This window comes from Talpa occidentalis, unplaced genomic scaffold (assembly GCF_014898055.3).
Source record: "Talpa occidentalis isolate TD23 unplaced genomic scaffold, MPIMG_talOcc4v2.1 talOcc4.6, whole genome shotgun sequence".
Taxonomy (NCBI): domain Eukaryota; kingdom Metazoa; phylum Chordata; class Mammalia; order Eulipotyphla; family Talpidae; genus Talpa; species Talpa occidentalis.
Window position 1 is genome coordinate 40,991,945 of NW_023604972.1, and position 21,005 is coordinate 41,012,949.

General features: G+C 39.0%; 1 protein-coding gene across 2 annotated transcripts in view; it reads left to right on the forward strand.

Annotated features, from left to right (window-relative positions):
• Window positions 1–183: 183 nt before the first annotated feature.
• Window positions 184–21,005, forward strand: part of SLC4A4 (solute carrier family 4 member 4) — a 347,176-nt gene continuing 326,354 nt past the window's right edge. The window contains exon 1 of one of the 2 annotated variants that reach the window (XM_037530399.2): window positions 184–262. The gene's annotated coding sequence lies outside the window, so the exon portion shown is untranslated. Of the gene's footprint in view, window positions 263–476; window positions 801–21,005 lie in introns of those variants that run through there. The other variant, XM_054688304.1, reaches the window with a different exon arrangement.

The window sequence follows — 21,005 nt, forward strand, 5'->3', positions numbered from 1 at the left end:
CCTCGGGAGCGGGTGGCTGGCGCCCCAATCGCTCCGCGCCTCGCGCCGACAACTTCCCGCGGCTCGTCCCCGCCGCGCCCCGCGCCCGCGCCTCCCGGGAGCCCGAGGGCCCCCCAGCCTGCAGCCCCGGCGACGCGCCGGGCAGTGCTTGGGTGGCGGCGGCGGCCGTGGTGGCAGCGCAGGCGGCAGCGGCGGCTGTGGCCGCTGCAGCCCCACACTCCGCGGCCAAACTGGAGGAGCGACGGAAGCCGGACCCCAGGAGGTGAGCGCCGGGTCGGGGCGGCGCCGGGAGGGTGGGAGCAGCGCCGCGAGCGCCGGGGCGGCGGGCGCGGGGGCTGGTCCGGGAGGGCGCGCGGGCAGCCGCGGAGGCGCTCAGGGCAGGGATACGGAGGTCACTTGCCCGCCGGGCATCCCCTGGGCTGGACGCCGGCGGAGTGGGGAAGCTGCTTCGCTGGAAAAGTACCACCCCAACCCCCCAACCCCTCCTCCTCCTCATCGTTTGGAGAAGGAGTTTGGGAGGTCGCGCTTCTCCCCTGTAGCTCCTCGCATATCACCGGGCGTTGTTGCTGGGACCGCGGGGTCAGTGTGCGCGGCTGGCTGGGCTCCAGCGCAGTGACACGTGTGTTCCTGGGACCCTGGGTGGTCCCAGTGTGGCTGGGCACCTGCTTGAGGGGTAAACATCACGAACCCACCAGCCAGGGAGTCTTGGAAGACTCGCTGCTGTCGAGACCAGGGCCCCCACTTCACTGCCAGCTCTGGGACGGAGCATTCACATCTCTCTGGCACGCCGAAAGCAGGGGGTGAGTCAGGCAGATTCTCTGCAAGTGGCACACACACAATTATTTGCAGTGAGTTTGGAGGAGCGAGCCCGAGGTTAAACTGGGATTTCTCTTGGGCAGCGACAGCGGAGCGCTTCCTCAGGTACTGGGCAGCATGTGCGCCTTGACAAGAAAAGGTGGTTTCTTTTTTCCTAAACGCATTTCATCCAGTCCTTGCCAGTTTCTTAATAACAGTCACCAAACGAAGGCAGGAATTGGGGACTATATCACCAAACTGCAGCAGATACCACGAGGAAAAAGCTCTTAGGCAACAAAAGAAAAAAACCCCAAATACCAGAACTCCACGTGAAAGATGGAGAAGGAGCCATTCTACCTCTGTTCTACCACAGAAGCATTTTTTCCCCAGTTACTTGTGAAACTTCTGTTTTCTCCACTCCTCATTCCTTCTCAAGGCCTTACCTTCTGGCATAATTGCCCAGAGCAAACTCCTTCTAGTTTTGATAGTGAAAAGCAGTTAACCACTTTGACTTTGGTTTACCCTCCTCATTTCTTTTCCCTTTTCAATTCAGTCCTGGAGAGAAGTTGCTTCTCATGGGAACTCATCAACTATGCACATGTCCTATGCACATATTGTCTCAAAACCTGAAACAATTCTTGTCCTAAAAGACATTGTGTTGTACTAAATTTCCCTGTTTTCTTGCATTTGGAATTTAGAGTTAGAATATTACTTGAATTAAAGTGTATATTGTTCATTAGAGCTTGCTTTTTTCATTTTGATTGGAAAAGATTCTTCCATACAGTTAGAACGGTATTCAATAGCTTCTTATAGTCAATATAATGTGTTTTGGAAAAGCTGTTAAGAACTCTCCTCTCTGTGTCTATCACATTAGCATTTAGATAATTTTCATGGTCATTATAGCACTCAGATTGTATAATTTCATTAAAGGAAGCATATCTGCTGATTTTTCCATGGCTTTAACAACTGAGGAAAAAACTTTTACTTTCATTTTAAAATTAAATATAGTGACAGGATTCTGTTTTCTTTATATTTAATCTTGAAATTGAGTGGTTTTTTTGCTTTATTTTTTTATCCCAGAGTCTCTGATAAGATAATGAAAAACTGCCATATATGTGTGTGTGTGTGTGTGTGTGTGTGTGTGTGTGTGTGTTCCAGATAGGTAGAGAAAAGTAGTACTCTTATGAACTATTGAGACATAGGACACTTATGAGTGTGATGGTGGGAGGGATGAAATGAAATATTTGGATAGCTCCAAGCTTGTCGACCTTTGAGAAAACAGAAAACTCAGAACCCCAAACATTTTATATGTGTGTTATCAAAATGAGGTTTTTGATATCATTTAATGCTTTGGGGTCATTCTGGAGACTTACTAACGTATGTATGACACCTCAACCAATGAAATTACCAGAATATACTCTCAGTTTATAGTGCTGTATCTCCTTTAGTTCATTTTGTCTGCATAAAATAACTTTAATGTTTGACTGTTAGTGTTATTAGTTTTTTTTTTTAAATGATCAGGATGCATTTTGAATTTACACTAATTGGTGGAAAGAACACAGGGAATTGTATTTAGAAAAAGATGTGACAGAAATTGGGTAATGTTTGGGACAACTTTCAGCATTCTCTGGTGGCAGTTTCATTTTTTACTGAACTCTGGCAAATAGATTTTTGGGGTTCTGATCCCTTGTTCTGATAACAAGATAGTCTGGCCATAACTTTCATCTTAAAGAAAAACTCAACACTTAAGGAAAGGAAATAGGAAAGGAAATACATGCTAGCTGGTGATTAGTAGGTAGTCTGGTTTCTCTGCCTGCCTCTGAGGGCGCTGTAGTCCACCAGGACTACTATTGCTAGGGGAAAGAGTCCTGAGAGAATTTACTGCTAAGTGTGGCAGCACACATCATCTGCTTGTTTCTTGGTTGCTTTGTGTTCATTTTGATAACACGAATGAAATCTAAAACAGGAGTGGATCGATATTAAGATTGGAAATGGGAAGAACAAATTGAGAAGAGAAAAATCTAACACGACAGTTTCTAAGTAGTTTTTCTTGATTGCTAAATGGAAGGATTCAAGGTTTATGATGTAAAGGGGCAAAAGAACTACACGCAGAATATGTATCTCAGTTCTCGCTTTTGATGTAGTCTCTGAGGCCGACCTGTGATTTATCAAATCGATGTATAATGAGGGAGTCATTTACCAAAATGTATAGTTTGGGAACATCCAGGAAGTTAACGAGACTTTACAAAACTAGATCTTGCTGCTGTCAGGAATTTTTTACATAATGCAAGAATTTTAAAGGAACTGAAAAATGATATTTATTTCATATAATGTCAAGCTAAGTAGTATCCCAGGTACATATTGCCTTTCTTTCCATACCTAGCCATTTTATATGTTGTGTCACCAAATAGAAAATATGCAGCTATACTGATATGAAAATAATATTTTATATCTTCCCCTATGGTGCACAACCATTAGTTGTTTTTCCAGCAGTGGAGATGGATTCTCCTAACCTACTGTTTCACTCAATTCTTTTGTCTGATGTACATTTACACACACACACATACACACACACCCCTCATTTATAGAGGTGGCTGAGTTTATTTTCTCTAAAGCCATATTTATGACTGTCATAATGATTTTGTGGCAATGACTTTTGCTCTTTTGTATTTGAAGCAGTGTAATGGCATTTCATACAAGGCATAAACAGGACAGTGAGCTATGAGTGGTGATGGATTTACTTAGCTGCTGTGACAAAGAAGAGATAAAACTTTTCTCCAATCTTCCTTATGTTGTTCATAATTTTATTCCTTAACGGTAAGGTCTTACTTGCCTCTGAATTTTGTGTTTGAAAAAGATGGTTGTAGAAACAACAATGGTGAAACAGCTTTAGTTGTTTTTATAAGCCAACCCTGCAAATTAAGTATATGTAAGGGATTATTATACTCACTGGAAAGATGAGGAAACTAAGACATAGAAAACTCTATATGCTTTTCTTCAACTAAATGGAAAATTATTGGGAGAGGTAGGAATAAACGTTTTAGCTTTGAACTAGTGATAGTTTTTATTAAATGACTGTCACTGATGAAGGTTGTTTTAGTCACAGCAGAGGAAGGAGATAGCAGTTTATCCTGGTTTAAAGTGGTGTTTTCCATTCCCTGTTGTTAATTCTGCTCAGCAGCATTGCCCACTTGCCCCAATTTAATTTTGGGTCTTGAAATTATAGGGGGTATTTCACTAGTGAAGAATCTTCAGTTTGTGTTTATAAATTTTAGCTCCTGTCATAAGAACTAACTTTTGTTTTCATGGAAATGGGTAAAGAAAGGAGTTATGTAAAATTTGGGTGTTAAATGAGATGAATAACCACCAACTGATAGTTCAGGTTTTGGTTTTCACTTTGTAGATTATTGTGTAGAAAAAGATATCCTTAGTTTAACTTCAACTTCTGTGTCAGAAATCCTTAAAAAAAGTTTAAATAAAGCGCAGTATATTTTGGAGGGATTTTAAAAATCAAAATTATAAAATCAATGAGGAAAATATATTATCTTTAAAACATAGTTTTTATGAATTTAAGAAAACTATTCAAAATATCTAGAAGTTAGAAGTTTCTTCTGTTTTTTGTAAATATATTTACTGATTTGTGAATAACTATATGATTTGCAAATAAGTAAACTTGTGGGATCTGGAATCTTATGTCAGTTAATCCTAGCTTTCACTGATAGCAGTCAGTAACAATTTAATCTGTTTGGAACTCTTGTATTTAGCAGAGTTTCCAGAAAAAAAGCATCTGAGTAGACAAAAAGACATACATTACAGAGACTTCTTTATTCATACAAGTAATCTGTTTACTTTTAATTCAGATAGTTCTAACGTGATTGATGGTAAGATTTCTAATCCCATAGCAAGCAGTAAACTACCAATCAAAAGATAGACATGGCCTGATATTAGCAGTTATATGGATAGCTTTGAGAAGTGCCAGGAGATAGCTTGGTAGTACAGGAAGTGACCTAAAAGTAGGTCAAGAACTAAAGCAAGCATACTGGTTGAGGACTATTTAGGCATATACTGACAGCATCACTTCATTACCCACACGTCTCCCTCCTTCCTTTTCTCCTTACTTACTTTTTCCTGTTCTTCTTTTTCCCTTCTAAGCTTATATTGAAATATAACATGTATGAGAAAGTACATGTCATTAAATCATGAGTTAACAGCTTGCAGTAATTTATTTAAGGGAACATATCCATGCAGTCAGCGCCAAGGCCAAGATATAGGCCATTGTTAAAGCCAAAAGCCCCTCCTCCCACTATATCATAATTTCCCCCCAAAGGTAACTTCTCTCCTAGTTTCTGTGACTGTGGGTTACTGTTATCAATTATTAAACTTTCTGACAAGCAACTCTTTTGCTCAACTGTATGTTGTAAGATTTATTTATGTTTTTTTTGTTGTACCAGTTGTTTATGCTTGTTGCTCTGTAGTGTTCCACTTTATGAGAATGTCACAAATCACTTACCATTTTACCTTTGCTGGACCTTTGGATTGTTTCTAGTTTTTACTGATTATGAATAATGCTGCTATGAACATTTTTACATTTATCTTTTGGTAAACACGTGGGTTGTGTGTGTTGTGAGTTGAATCACTGAGCCAGCCTTAGTAGATAGTGATTCAAAGGTGCTTCAAAAAGGTGGTACTAATTCATACTCTTATCAGCATCTTTGAGAGTTTCCATTTCTCCATATCTTTACAAACAACTGGTGTCTGTCTTTTTTATTTGAGTCATTTTAGTGGATGTTTAGTGACATCACATTGTGGTTTGATTTTGTATTCCCTAGAGTATCTTTTAGACCTTTTTAATTGTTTACTGTCAAGTACTTGTTCAGATTCTTTTGATCATGGAATTTTTATCCAATATATTGTCTCAAGTGAGAACGATTTTGATATCTGGGGAGTAAATGTCTCTTATTTATTTGGAAAACTTAGCTAACCAAGCAATGCCATTCTCCAGTGTTCATATAAGTAAAATAAATGGGTGAAGAGATTAGAAATGTTTTGAGGTTGTAGTACTGTAGTCTGGATCTGTGAAACTCTGTACTTAAAAAAGCCAAAACTTTAATGCAGTTCTCAAAAACATGCACAAGTTGACCTCAGAACTTAGCATAAAAGTAGAGCATCTTTTAATATGGTATTGCTCAGTGACTAATGGAGATGTGGATTAGAGATGAAACTCTCTAATTTGCTAGTTATTTGATTTGGGGAATTAAAAAAATCCTATGTCTTTTTTAAAATTATTAAATGATTGTAAAATCTAATTCACAGATGTCATATGAGGGACAGATGAGGTGATATTTGTGAAACTTTGTCCAGACTGTATATGGCCATACATATGTTAGTTATTATTATTGTTGCTATTTTCTACAACATTCCTTATTCTTGAGTTATGCCAGCACTAAGAACAATTCTTGACATATTAATAGGTGTTTGTTGACTGAATGAATGAACAACACATTTAAGTATTTTTCTTGAGCTGTTACTCTGAGTGATTCACACTGTGTTTTATTTTCCCCCCTAAGATTTTTGCTTTTTATTGCTAATGCTGAGTTTATTAATCACCAGCTTGAAAAATTGAGTCTAATAGCTAGCAGTTTGAGACCTCTCATTTCACTATATAGCTCATATCAAATTTATGTCTCTAAGTAACACACATAGGACCTGGAGAACCCTTGAAAATGATTACAGTGCTCTTTTCTCCATGGGTGATCCCCCAAAGCTCATACAGGAGATATTTTTAGTTTCTGTAATTAGAATGCTGGCCAACGAATTTCTAGATTTAAGATGTTGTAGTGGGTTCTCCAGTGCTGATACCTTGGAAACCATATTTCATGCAAAATTGAATGCATAAGGATGGATAATAGCTGAAAATGGAGCTTGGGCAGGGATAAGACATCTCACATATGTTGATTATAAATGTAAACTTGCAGTATATACTGTTACAGGGCAGGGAGAGGGGTACCTTAGAACCCCCAAACCTGCCTGCTCTAACTAGATTCTGCCATCTGCTGCATCAACACAAAACATGAAAGACTTTAATGGGAAGGAACTTTAATACAGTTAGTAAACAATACAGGAAAGACAAAGAATATAGTTTCTAAATCCAGCACCCACAGTTAACCGTCCCCTTGTGGGTAAAAGTTCACCCAAGCAGGACTGGCCCAGAGCAAGGCCCCAAAGCCTGCCACAAGTCTAAAGCACCTTTAGGTGGGGACCCACAGAAAAGGATCAGAAACAAGCAGACAAGTCTGGGAGGAAAAGAGCAAAATCAAAATCAAGATAAAAGCTGCCATTGTTAACCTCCCTGTGGGTCTCTCACCCACATCTGTGTCACCTAGTCCATGACCAAAAGGCAAGCACAGTTTATTCACGTGTCTCTCGGCTTCATGTGCCTCCTCCAGGTTTCCTTCTCGCTATCCATCCTGCTTCTTTCCTTCCTCAGTCTCCTCTCCAGCTGCTTCTTCTCCCTGCTCAGCTCCACCCTCCTTTGGGTGGGACAGGGAACCTGGAACTTCCCCTTTTCCTGGGGAACACAATGTTACAATACCTTGTCTACATTTGTGTAAAATGATAATTTCTTTAAAATTTATTTTTAAAGTTTTCTCGCATCATTGTTCATTTTGTATAATATTTGATTTCTCCCCTCATGTGCAGTCCCTATAATTCTCCCATCACTGCAGCACCAGGGACCATCACTATAGTCCCTTGAGCTCTTCCCTCCCCTGTTTTGACCCCTTTCCGTTCCCTTCCCCTGCTGTATGTCTCAGATCTATGGTTTGCCTGCAAGTTTTGGCTTTTTCCTGACCCTTTGATCGCTTTCCTTATATTCCCCTGTAAGTGAGACCATCTGATATTTTTCTTTTTCTGTCTGACTTATTTTGCTTGGCATAATCCCTTCCAGCTCCATCCATGTTGCTGCAAATCACATGAGTTTATCTTTTTTGATCACTGAGTAGTATTCCATTGTGTATATATACCACATCTTCTTGATCTAGTCATCTGTTCTGGGACCTTTAGGTTGTTTCCATATCTTGGCTATTGTAAATGTTGCTGTAGTAGACATAGGGTTCTAGGTTTCCTTTTGAATGAATGTTTTTTGTGTTCTTTGGGTAGATCCCTAAGAGCAGAATAGCTGGGTCATATGACAGATCCATTCCTAACTTTTGGAAAAACCTCCACACCCTTTCCCTAGGGGCTGGAGTAGTTTACGTTCCCACCAGCAGCGTAAGAGGGTTCCTTTTTCTCCATATCCTTGTCAGCACTTGTTGTGAAACACATGGTTTAATATAATTCTATTTTTATCAAAAGTAAATAAAATAAAAATCAATTAAAGTGTGTTATTTTTATTTTGGGTACTTATGTGTTAACGAATAATCAGTAACCCTTTGCAAAATCAGGCTTGCAACAGAAGAAACTTGGATTTTGATGTGGAAATCTAGTTAGATTTTCTTCCATGAAGACTGATTTTTTTCCCCCTTTTTATATTAGACTTTTTATTTGTATTTGAGTTTTTTTCCTTTTAAAAATTGATGTGGTCTTGGTTGGTTGTCTTTCATTATTTAAGTGGATTTGTTTTTGGTACTCAGAGACTGGACATGTGACTTACTCAGAATAACAAGTCAGAAGACCCTTCTATTTCAGGTATTAATCCTCATGTGTGCTTGACCAAAGAGTGACTACTTTAGGGTCATTTACTGGAAAATGGATCATCTGGTAGAGTGATCAGCTTTGTTTTCTCCTACACATGTAATGCTATAAGACATGGAAATGAATACAAAGGGTGATCATGGTGAAACTTGTGAAACTACTGTTTTATAACCGTGAATTTTAGAAAACCTCATCTTCTGATTGATTTTATCCTGTGAGAGTTCAAACTGGCTTCGTTTCAAAATAAAAGCATCCAGGCATGTCTGATTATTACTGAAATGCTGAAAGTAAGGCTCCTCCATTTGATGTTCACTCAGGACATACGGAATTGATGCTGTGGTCTTAGGGAAGAACAAATCTTGAAAGAGCTGAATTGTGACGACTATACCGGCTAAACTTATATTTGAAGGGAACGGGATTGACTCTTCCATTTCTCATGCTCTTCAGCATGGAAATCTGTTGTCTCTAAGGCCCAATGGGAATGTTCCTAATATCTTCAATACAAACCAAAACCAAGTGCTTGCACCTTCTACCCCAGAATGATCATGATGAATGAGTGCTGGAAGGGTTACTTGGTGAAAGATATTTGTTCCGAGTGAGTAATCAGTGAAATCATCAGTCAGACTGGAAGTCTGACTGGACCTTGAGTGTTGATGGCTGGACTCCTGAAACCTCCCCTCGCGTGTTACATGTTGGCTGCAGCTGCAGTGAGACCTCACAGTACAACTGCTTCAAAAATTCCTTCATTCCTTTGACCTCTGGAGACTGTCTTTGGGAATGTGAGATGAACACTCATGATGTTAATAGAGCGTAGAGCCTCATAGAGGGGAGGTTGCTAAAGTCCTGATTACAATCGCCTTTAGAACATTGCTGAGTGTTAACAGATTAAGCAGGAACCAGCTCGCATGTTTGCACTTTTACAAGTTGAGCTCCTTTGACAGGGAAAAGAGAGAAGGCAAAAAGGAAATGTCTCAAAGATTTAGATAAATGAGATTAGATAACTTACCTTGAAAAATACATTAAGAAATGAAACAAAAAACCCATTCAAAAACATTAGAAGAAAACAGTCAAAAACTCACAGGTCTTTACTGCCAAAACTTTAGGCAGTGAATTCTACACTTTGATTGATCATGTTAGTGTTTATTGCTCTGCATTGCCCTTTGATTTTTTCATATGTGTTCATGTCATCCTCTTACACTTTTATGTTTTTCTCAGTATAAGAACTGTGTCAGAATATCTTTTATGGTCCTTATATATAGAGTATATAGTGAAAAATACTAATTTCATAGAATGATATTTAATTACTTAAACAATTTGAACAGACCGATCAGAGATGCCCAACTATTATACCCAACTTTATCCAAACTCTGCTTCCAGAGATATTCCTCCAGTGTGGTAGCTCTGGTCATTGCTGTTAGATTTTACAAATATTTCTTGTGAAGTTTGTTGTTGTAAAGTTTGGAATCCAGTCACTTAGGGACGAAATTTTTGTTCTTAGGGTGTGTAATGTGTTACAGTTTTTTTTTTTTTTTTTGGTACAATTGTGAATGGGATGGTTTTCTTGATTTCTTCTTGAGATATATTGTTTGCATATAGAAAGGCTACTGATTTTTGTGTGTTGACTTGTATCCTGCCACTTTACTAAACTGGTAGATTATTTTAATTAGTTTTTCTGTGGAGTTTTAGGGTTCTCTGTTTATACTATCATATCGTCTGCAAAGAATGATCGTTTTACTTTTTCTTTCCCTATATGAATTCCTTGTATGTCTTTCTCTTGTCTTATTGCTTTGGCTAGGACTTCCAGTATTATATTAAAAAGCAATGGTGGAAGTGGACATCCTTGTCTTGTTTCTGATCTTAAAGAATAGGCTTTCAGGGCCTCCCTGGTGGTGCAGCGGTTGAGCGCTGGGTTGCGAAGGTGCCTGCAGCCTCTGCAGCGCCGGTTCGATCCCCGGCTGCTCCCCGGCCACCGAGGAGGGTCCCACATGGTGCGCAGACCTCTCCTGCCACCTGCTGCTCCCCTCAGCAGTGTACTTCGTCAGTCTGCCTGGTCTGCTCGCCTCTCTGGTGAATTCTCTCACCCTCCCGCTCTTCTGACTGTACCCAGTGCTTGTATAAATAAACAAACAAATAAATAAATAAATTAAAAAAAAAAAAAAAAAGAATAGGCTTTCAGCTTTTTACCATTGAGAGTAATATTGGCTGTGGGTTTGTCACATATGGCTTTTATCACGTTAAGGTATGTTCCTCTGTCCCGAGAATTTTGGGACATCATAAACGGATGTTGAACTTTGTCAAATGCTTTCTGAGCATCTATTGATATGATCTATGGTTTTTATTTTTCTTTTTGTTGATTATATTAATTGATTTTGGATATTGGATTGTGTTAATTGATTTTGGATGTTGAACCATCCTTGCATCCCTGAAATAAATCCCACTTGGTCGTGGTGTATTATCCTTTTGATGCATTGTTGGATTCTGTTGGCAAGGATTTTATTGAGGATTTGTATTCGTGTTTATTAGAGAGATTGGCCTGTACTTTTCTTTTGAGTGTTTTTGGTTTTTGTTTGGTTTTGGTTTTAGTGTAATGTTGGCTTCATAAAATGTATTTGGTAGTATTCTTTCTTTCTCAATTTTTTGAAAGAGTTTGTGTAGGATAGGCACTCGTTCATATCTGAACGTTTGGTAGAATTCATCTGTGATGCGGTCTGGTCCTGGGCTTTTGTTTTTGGGGAGTGTTTTGATTGCTGTTTCAATTTCACTGCTTGTAATTGGTCTGTTTAGGTGTTCTATTTCTTCTTTATCTAGCTTTGGATGATTATATCATTCTGGGAATTTTTCCATCTCTTATAGATTGTTGAACTTGTTTGCATATAAATGTTCATAGTAATCTCTGTTATTCTTTTGATTTCTACTGAGTCTATGTAATTTCTCCTCTTTCATTGATGATCCTATTTATTTGTGTTCTCTTCTCTTTTTTTCTTTGTTAGTCTGGCTAGAGGTTTGTCTAGTTTGTCTATTTTTTCAAGGAACTAACTTTTGGTTTTGTTGATCTTTTGGATTGTTTTTTAAATTTCTATTTCATTTATTTCTGCTTTGATTTTTATTATCCTTTCTTCAGCTGTTTTTATTGTTGTTGTTGTGATTGTTGTTCTTTTCCTAGTTCTTTGAGATGGGACATTAGGTTGTTTCTTTGAGTTCTTTCTTGCTTCTTGATGTGAGCCTGTATTGCTATATACTTTCCTTTTATTACTGCTTTTGCTGTGTCCCATACATTCTGGAAAGTGGTGTCGTCATTGTTGTTTGTCTCAAAGTATTTTTAAATTTCTTCTTTGATCTTCTCTTTAATCCAATGGTCTTCCAGTAGTGTGGGTTTCAATCTCCATGAAGTGGGAGTGTTCCTTGCTTTCTTTTCGTGCTTTATTTCTAGTTTGATGCCTTTATGATCAGAGAAGACAGTTGGTATGATTTTCAATCTTAATGTATCTGTTGATGTTTGTCTTGTGACCCAATATGTGATCAATCTTGGAGAATGATCCATGCACACTTGAAAAAAATGTGTACTAGGAGGTTTTTGGGTGTAGTGGCTTATAGATGTCTGTTAAGCCCATGAGTCTAGGTCTATATTTAGGGTTCTAATATCCTTATTTATTTTTGGTCTCATTGATCTGTCCTCGGTGAGAGTGGGTGTTGAAGATTCCTACTATGTATGTATTTTCTCTAATGTCTGTTTTCAGAGCTGATAATAATTGTCAGATATATTTTGGTTCTCCTTCATTTGGTGAGTATATGTTGATGAGTGTTGTATCTTCCTGATATATTGTCCCCTTAATCATAATATAGTATCCATCTGTGTCTCTTTTTACAATTTTTAGTTTGAAGTCTATTTCATCTGATACAAGTATAGCTGTTCCTGCCTTCTTTTTTGGTCCATTTGCTTGTAGGATTGTTTTCCAACCTTTTACTTTCAGTCTATATTAATCTTTTGCAGTTAAATGTGTTTCCTGGAGACAGCAGAAGGTTGGATTTTGCTTTTTGATCCAGCCTGCTACTCTGTATTTTTATTGATGAGTTTAGTCCAATTACATTTAGAGTTAATATTGATATGTTGGCGTCTGTATTTGCCATTTTCTTTGTCTTTTTGTGATTTATTCCTTACCTTTTTCTGTTCTTATTTATTCCTCTGTTGGTTTTGGCTTTAGGATTTTTTGTATTTTTTTGGAATGGGGGTTTTGTGATAAAGCATTTCTGGAGATTATCTTTGTCTGAGAAAGTCCTTATTTTTCCTTCAGAGGAATAAGAGCTTTGTGGGATAAAATATTCTTGGTTGGCATTTGTTGACTTGGAATTTGTTGAATATGCCACTCCATTCTCTTCTTGCCTGTAGTGTTTCTTTGGAGAAGCCTGATGTCAACCTCATTGGTTTTCTTTTATAGGTTATCTGATTCTTCCCCCTCCTCAGCTTCATTATTTTTTTTTCCTTTTCTTGAACTCTTGGAAGCTTTACTATTGCGTGTTTTGCCGTAGTTTTCCTTTCATTGTGGTAATTTGGTGTTCTAGCTTCCTGTATGTCTGTTTTCATCTCCTTCTCTATGCTTGGGGAGTTCTCTTCGATCATCTCCTTAAATAGTTTCTCAGTTCCTTTGTCTCTCTCCTCACCTTCTGGGATTTCTGTAAGTCTTATATTTCCTTTCCTCCTAGTGTCAAATAGTTTTTGAAGTGATTCTTCTTTTTCGTTTGTACTTCTCTTTCCTTTTCATTTTTGGTTCTTTTTATATCTGTATCTTTGAGAGTACTGATTTGTTCTTCCATTTCATCTATTCTGTTTTCATTGCTTTTCCCAGTGTTCTTTAGCTCCTCCATTTATCTTTAACATCCGCATTTCCTTCTTTAAAGACTCAATTTCATTCTTTAGTTCATTAATTTTATTTCTCATATCATTCTTTTCCTTTTCATCATCTTTATGTTTTTTAATCGTGGCAATTCTAAATTCTCTAGTTGGCAGGCAGAGGAGTTCTTCCATGCCATTGTTGTTGAGCTCTGGGGGCTGATTTTCTTTTTGTGGTGTGTCCTTCCCCAGAGGGCCTGCTTGGTTATTTGTATTTTTCCTTCTCCCTGTTGTTTGTTTTCTAATTTGTTCTATGCATTGGGCTACTGTGCCACTGTTACTGGTGGGCATCTCTTTGGGGTGCTCCTTCTGGGACGTCAGAAACTGGTGGTGAGACCAAGTCCAGCACTGTTATGCCAGACCACCCAAGGATAGTGATGCTGTGGATGAGTTGATGGGTTCTGTCTCTGAAGATCACCGAGTCTCTATATGCTGCTGGTCTCTTCCCCTACATGCCCATCTTAACCTTTGTTTGCTGAACCCTCCCTCTGTCTTTACTCAGTTCCAAAAGGGGATCCTGGGATCCCTGGCTTCCAACAGCCCAGCAGTCAGGCCCACACTTTCCTTGGACCCACAGTTCACTTTAATGATGGAGCCCTCCCTCTCTTCTACTTAGTTCTGAAAGGGGGTCCCTTGTCTCCAGTAGTTTGCTCAGGCCTGTGCTTTTCTGATCACCTTTGTTTGCAGAGCCCTTCCTCTTTTCTTGGATCAGTTCATTTAGACCTCTTTGTAAAATTTGTCTGAATCAACTCCACACCTTGCTACTGATGAAATGATATTGGATGTTCTTTCTTTCCTTCCTTCCTTCCTTCCTTCCTTCCTTCCTTCCTTCCTTCCTCCCTCCCTCCCTCCCTTCCTTCCTTCCTTCCTTCCTTCCTTCCTTCCTTCCTTCCAAGAACTGGGGTCTAGGCTGGAGCTGCTGATGGGGGAGGGTGAGAAGATTCACCAGAGACAGAGTAGGGAGCAGAACAGGCAGATTTACTGAAATACACTGATAAGGGCTGCTGAGGGTGAGACAGGAGAGGTCTGCTGTGCCATGTGGTTTAGTTCCCTGGCTGGGGATCATACTCATTCTGCAGTGGTTGGTGATAGCTTGATAGTACTGAGATTTTAATCCCTGTGCCACCAGGGAGGCCCCTGGATGTTATTTCTTTTCTTTTTTTTTTTTAAGATTTATTTTTTTATTTATTTATTTATTTATTTATTTATTTATACAAGCACTGGGTATAGTCAGAAGGGCGGGAGCATGAGAGAATTCACCAGAGCCAGAGTGGGGAGCAGAGCAGGCAGAAGGGCGGAAGCACACTGCTGAGGGGAGCAGTGGGTGGCAGGAGAGGTCTGCGAGCCATGTGGGACCCTCATCCCATGGCCCGGGGAGGGGGGTGTGGCCGGGGAGCAGCCTGGGATTGAACCAGTGCTGCAGAGGCTGCGGGCAGCTTCACAACCCAGCGCTCAACCGCTGCGCCACCGGGGAGGCCCTGGATGTTATTTCTTGATTGACCGAACAACATTGGTTCTGTATTCATTTGGGAGAATTCACTAACCTGAAATAGTTTAGTTTTCCAACTAAGTAAAATATACCTTATTTTATGCAGGTTCAAAAATCATTGTAGTAGATAACTTTCTTAGATATTATATTATGTCACAAATTAAATAGAGAGCTTGGGAAGTCCAATGCCATATATTTCTGTTTGACCCACAACTTTTGGCATCTGTGATGGAAGGACTCAACTTTATGGGCTGGAATAACACAGTGTCCTTTATATAAAAACTAGAGCGCCAGAAAAAAACAGTCTGAAACATGTGATCCAGGCTTCAGACAGTTTGCTAGTTGATTTGGTGGCTAATGTAATAACTTACTAGTGCCTCGGACACAGTGAGGGATTCAACTCTAGGGATGATGTTCAGCAACAGGATCTATGGCACCCAGAATGCTTGGGGAGCAGTGGTAGCAGAGTGCAGCCCTGGGCTGATGTAGCTGGAGGCAGTGGATGTGTATTTCAGTGCCTGCAAGCTTTAAAATGTTAGGAGATATTTCTGGGCAAGAAAATGCCATTCTTAAATAGTCCTTTGTCATTAATGAAGAGCCCCTAGTAAGGGAACTTGAAAGGTTTAATGGTGAGCACAGTTGACGGATCCCGGGAATGAGTGGGGACTTTGAGATCCAGCATTTATGTGGCAAATTCCAGTCTTTGAAATTATAGACTGTTGAGGCCTATAGAAACTCCCATTAAAGTTGTTTTCTGAATCCAGATTGACTATTAGTATTTCACTGCGCTGATTAAGAGCATGGACTCTGGAGCTGGAGAGCTTGGGCTTAGCTCCTGCATCCACTACTGTCTTAGATTATGTTCCTGGGAAAGAGTTTCTGATTGTGCAGGAAGTTTGGTGGGACTTCTACTGAGGCATAATGGCTGGGAGGGAGTAAAGGAAGTTGGGTTGGACAGAGTGGGGAATTGAAATGCTATTCAATAAGCAACAAAAATCCCTGTTGAGCTGTTCTGTCTTGAAATTAAGAAGGGTGGCCCTTTCACCCATCAACCAGCCAGGAGATGTGGGCTGCCCTTGGCTCAGGTGACTCTCAGGTCATTATAATTATTGGAGCAAAACTGAGCTGACCATCATCAGCCACCAACACTGCTGCCAGCTAGGGAAGCATCTCACTTCTGAAGGGGCGATCTTGGCAGCATAGTACCTAGATTCTTATTCCTGATGTCCTGGGTCACTCTTCTCTAGTTCTTCATTTGAAACTACCTAATTTAATCCCTAGGATATAAGTATGTAGGTTATGTGAAATGCTTAGAAAAGTCTGTGGCACATAGTGTGATTCAGGTGTTAGTTATTATGATCATACCTGACTTTATCAGCTCTCTCTTCCCCTTATTATATGGTTCTGTTAGTATGCTATGAGCTTGAAGGCCAATGTTCTCACTGTTAATTTTATCTAATTTTCTTTGTAAGAGGAAAACATCTGACAATATTTTAGTAAGAATAAGTTAAGGTGCTAGATATTTTAGTTCTATTTGCATTTTTTATTTTTATCAGAAGATGCAAAATAAATAATCGCTGATGAGGAAATTCAAACGATTTGGACATACCAGCGAATGAAAGTTTTAGGTAGACCGTGTGTGTTAGTTCTTAGCCTCCTTCAGAGTAACTAAGATAAGATAATTTTGTGAGTCTATAGGGAGTAGATTCATCCTCTGTGGTTGGGTTGGGAGTGGTTTTTATAAAAGCAGTTCATGATCAGGGGATCAGCTGAGAAGGTCCTGAATCTTTCTGTCACTGGTTCTAGATCTAAACATTACAACATACAATCAATAAGTATATCATTGCCACTTAATTAAATTGCTTCATTTTTTAAACATTTCAGAATCATCTTTTCAATATTTCAGTATTTATAGTCTATAAATATAGAGCAGATCACCTGGAGTGTTTTAGAAATTTGGTTTTGATTCAAAGTAATGTTCTCATGGAGGCTCTGTCCTTGCCAAAGCATTTCTCATCGACTTAGGGACATGGCTAATTCTTTAGACAGTTTTTTCTCTCCTTCATATTCTTCTGGATGGAAAACATTTAATTTGATGTGACGTCCTTGCACACCCCCCGCCCCCGCCAAAGTGACAACTCTATCATATTAAGTGTTTATTTTTAAGGAACTGATTGCCTGGTGAACATTAAAGTAGAGATACTTAAGAATGCAAGCTACAAAGCATTTCTTTAAAATATCAGGTATGCCTGTTTCTTCTGTTTATACCAGTAGCCTAAATTGGCAGCCTGATTAAAGCCAGCAAAGTAGAGGAGGGAAACTTCCCTTGAAATAATTTTTTAAAGAGGTCTTCCTTGAAGCCATGTTGCTTCCCATTTTTAAGTTGCTTGTGGTTATTCTGTTTTTCTTTGGAGGTAATAGTGATTGTTGTTTTATAAAACTGTATGTAATTCAGAGGTACAGGTTCATACCTCTTGAGATATGTGTTACCACCCCATACCTACCACCATGGCACCCATAGTTATCCCCTTTACGCCCCACCACTATTCTGTTTTGGTATCCTCAATTCTGCAGTCAGATTTCTTGGGTTTGTCTTGGTTTGGATTTGTCTGTTTCTTTGTTTTGCTTGTATTCCACATATGAGTGAAGTCATCCAGTATTTGTCTTTCTCTTCTGACTTATTTTACTTAGCTTTATCCTTGTGGTCATGGATGGCAAGATTCCACTTTTTTTCCCTAATAGCTGAGTAGTATTGCGTTGTGAATATACACATCTTCTTATCTAATCATACATTATTAAGCACTTACGTTCTTTTCATAACTTTGGTAAATAGTGCTGCAATGAACATAAGAGTGCACCTATCCTCTTGCATTAGTGTTTTTATATTATTTTATATTATTAGTGTTTTTATATTATTCCACCTAGGAGTGGAATTGCTGGCTCATGTGATACATCTATTTTTAATATTTTGAGAACTTCCATACTGTTTTCTATAGGGGCTGGACCAGTCTGTATTCCCACCAGCAGTGTATGAGGATTGCTTTTTCTCTACATCCTTAACACCTGTTTCCTAGTTTTTTGCTATAAGCTCTTCTCATGGGTATGAAGTGGTGTCTCATTTGTGGTTTTGATTTATATCACTTTGAAGATTTGTGATAATTAACATTTTTTTCATGTGCCTGTTGGACCATCTATATGTCTTCTTTAGAGAAGTATCTGTTTAGCTTTTCTGCTCATTTTGGATTGGGTTATTTGCTTTCTTCTTGAGTTGTATGAGTTCTTTGTAGACCTTGGATTTTAGTACCTTGTCTGATGTGCAGATGTTTTACCCATTTGGCTGGGCGTCTTTTCATATTAATGCTCATTTCTTTTTCTTTTTAGGAGCTTTTCGTTTGATGTGGTTCTATTTGTTTGTTTTTGAACTTTTCCCCCTCGTCATTGTAGTTGAGTTCCCAACGATATCCTTGAAACCAGTGTTCTCAGTGTGTTTTGCTTGTGTTTTCTCATGAGAAATAATTTACATGCATATTCATGATATCGTAGCCTATAGAAAGTGAAAATTACATGGAATACGTAGTAAGCGTCAATGAGAAATTATGTTTAGCTGCTTTTACATTCTCTCTCTCTCTCTCTCTCTCTCTCTCTCTCGCTCTCGCTCTCGCTCTCTGTCTACTACTTATGCGTGCACCTTTATTCCAGTGTCCAAGGTTTATGCTAAGAGATTATGCTGAGTGATAGAAGTCAGGAGGAGAAAGACACATACCAGATGATTTCGCTCAGATGTGGAATAAAAAAAAAAAAAAAAAACAAAGCAAAGGAACAGACAAAACAAAACCAAACAAACCCTTAGACTCTGTGTACAGAACTGAGGCTGACTTCCTTCCTGCCCCCAGCCCCTCCTCTTTCTCCCCTCCCCATCTCCCTCCCTCCCTCCTTCTCTCTCCTTCCCTCCCTCCCCTTCTCCCCTCCCTCTTCCCTCCCTCCCTGCCTCCCTCCCTTCCTTTTCTTCCTTCTTGAGGTAAGTTTATAACACCATGTTTTCAGAGTGCATTGTACGTATTTTAGGGATATAAGTTCACACTCCTCCAAATGTATATTTGCATGACACGCCCATTATCAAAGGACCAATTTCCCCCTATCATAGTCATTGGACACCCTCCCTCCTTTGCTCCCACCTCAGTCCCCTCCCTGGTAAACTCAGTTCTGCAGTCAGAGTCCAAGGGCCAAGGGTTTGTTTGGTTTGTTTTTTTTCTTCCTTTGCTTTGTTTCTTTAGATTCTAGATATGAGTGAAACATTCTGGTATTTGTCTTTCTCTTTCTGACTTATTTTGCTTAGCATGACTCCCTCCAGGTCCATCCATGATGTTGCAAATGGCAAGATTTCACCCCCATCTCCCGCCCCACAGAAAAGTAGTATTCACTGTAGAGGTACACTACATTTTGTTTGTTTCTTTCTTTTTTTTTAAAGATTCATTTATTTATGCATACAATTGCTGGGGTACAGGCCAGAGGTGTGGGGGTGAGAGGATTCACCAGAGCCAGAGCGGGGAGCAGAACAGGCAGACTGATGAAATACGCTGCTGAGGGGAGCAGTGAGAGAGGCAGGAGAGGTCTGCGCACCATGTGGGTATCTCCCTGGCCAGCCAGGAATTGAACCCGCACTGCAGAGGCTGCCGACAGCTTCACCACATGGCACTCAACACGCTGCACCACCAGGGAGGGCCTGTATGCCCATTTTTAAAATTATCTTTTCTGTTGTTCTTGAGTTGTGAGTTCTTTATATATCTTGGATATTAAACTTTTTTTTTTTTTTTCAGTTGAGCAATCTTTGTGGGTTCCATGAAGAATTCCATAGTTAGTTTGTTAAGTGGACCAGGAACTGAAAGGAGATAATCTCATTTCAGCAACCAGTAGTTTTTTTTCTTTTTTTTTTTCCTGTTGAGATTTGGATTGCCAGACACTGGTAGGGGGATATCTGGAAGAGGTAAATATGGAAAAAAAATTAAAATTGACTAATATCTGTCTAAAAGACATTAAATTCAAAGTTGTAAAAACTCATAACAGGCACTAAATTTACATTGTAATCCAGTTGTGGACACCTAAACAAATAATGCATACTTAAAAGATCACTAACACAGTAGAAGTACACTAAACTAGATTTAATTATTTTCAAAATTATACTAATGAAGTCTTTAGTAAATTCACTGTTGTTACTATTTCTTAAATAGAAGGCAGAAGAGGAAGGGTACTTAATGCGTATATCACTGTAGATTCTAATTCAATCAGATTATTAGAATTTAGCATTTTCTCTGAAAATCAGGGACCTGTTTTTTTACCTTTTTACAGGACATGCAAAAGATCACCATTTCGATATGGAAGGTTCCATATATGTGTTGGCTGTTTGGTCTAATGGTCTAAATGAAATGAAAAAGAAAACATCAACTTATACTAATGGTTTAGTTTCTAACAATAAACCTGGTGTTTTTACTTTAAGTGCAGTTTGCTGAAAATTAATGGTGATTTTTAGCACTTAGCTTCTTATCTCCAAAGCACTTTCCAAATGTTGAATAATTAATTGCCACAACCCCCATGTGGGGGTAGAATAACAAGTATGTCTTTCTGTTTACCAGGAAATCATTATGGCAGAGTCTGGAAATATTGACTTTTATTTTTAGAGGTTCTCGTACTTTCCAAGGTGACCAGTTTTTAAAATGCTGTCCTGGTTTCTACTCACAGCGTTATGGGAAAAGTAACCAAGGATATTGAAACTTTTTTATTCTCACTGTTCCCATATACATTTTCCTTTTCATTTAATTTATACCTGCTCATTGTTTTGTGATACACTTTTCATAATAGAATATTAAGTTTTAGTAAGTTTATAGTCTCTGCAATTGATATAGTCTCTTATCTGGTATAGTCAGAATTTAGGAAACCTTATAAAGTTATGAGAATAAATCCAAGTTGTAAAAAAGTCACATTCTAAAAATAGTTTCAATAAATCAAAGAAATAATCTTTCAAGCATTAACTTAATCTTGGAGTCTGAACAATAAAGAATTTAGAGTATATATGTGTGTATATATATACACTTAATAGTATATTATAGGCATTTTATCTTTGTGGCATCTACAGAGGGTAAACTT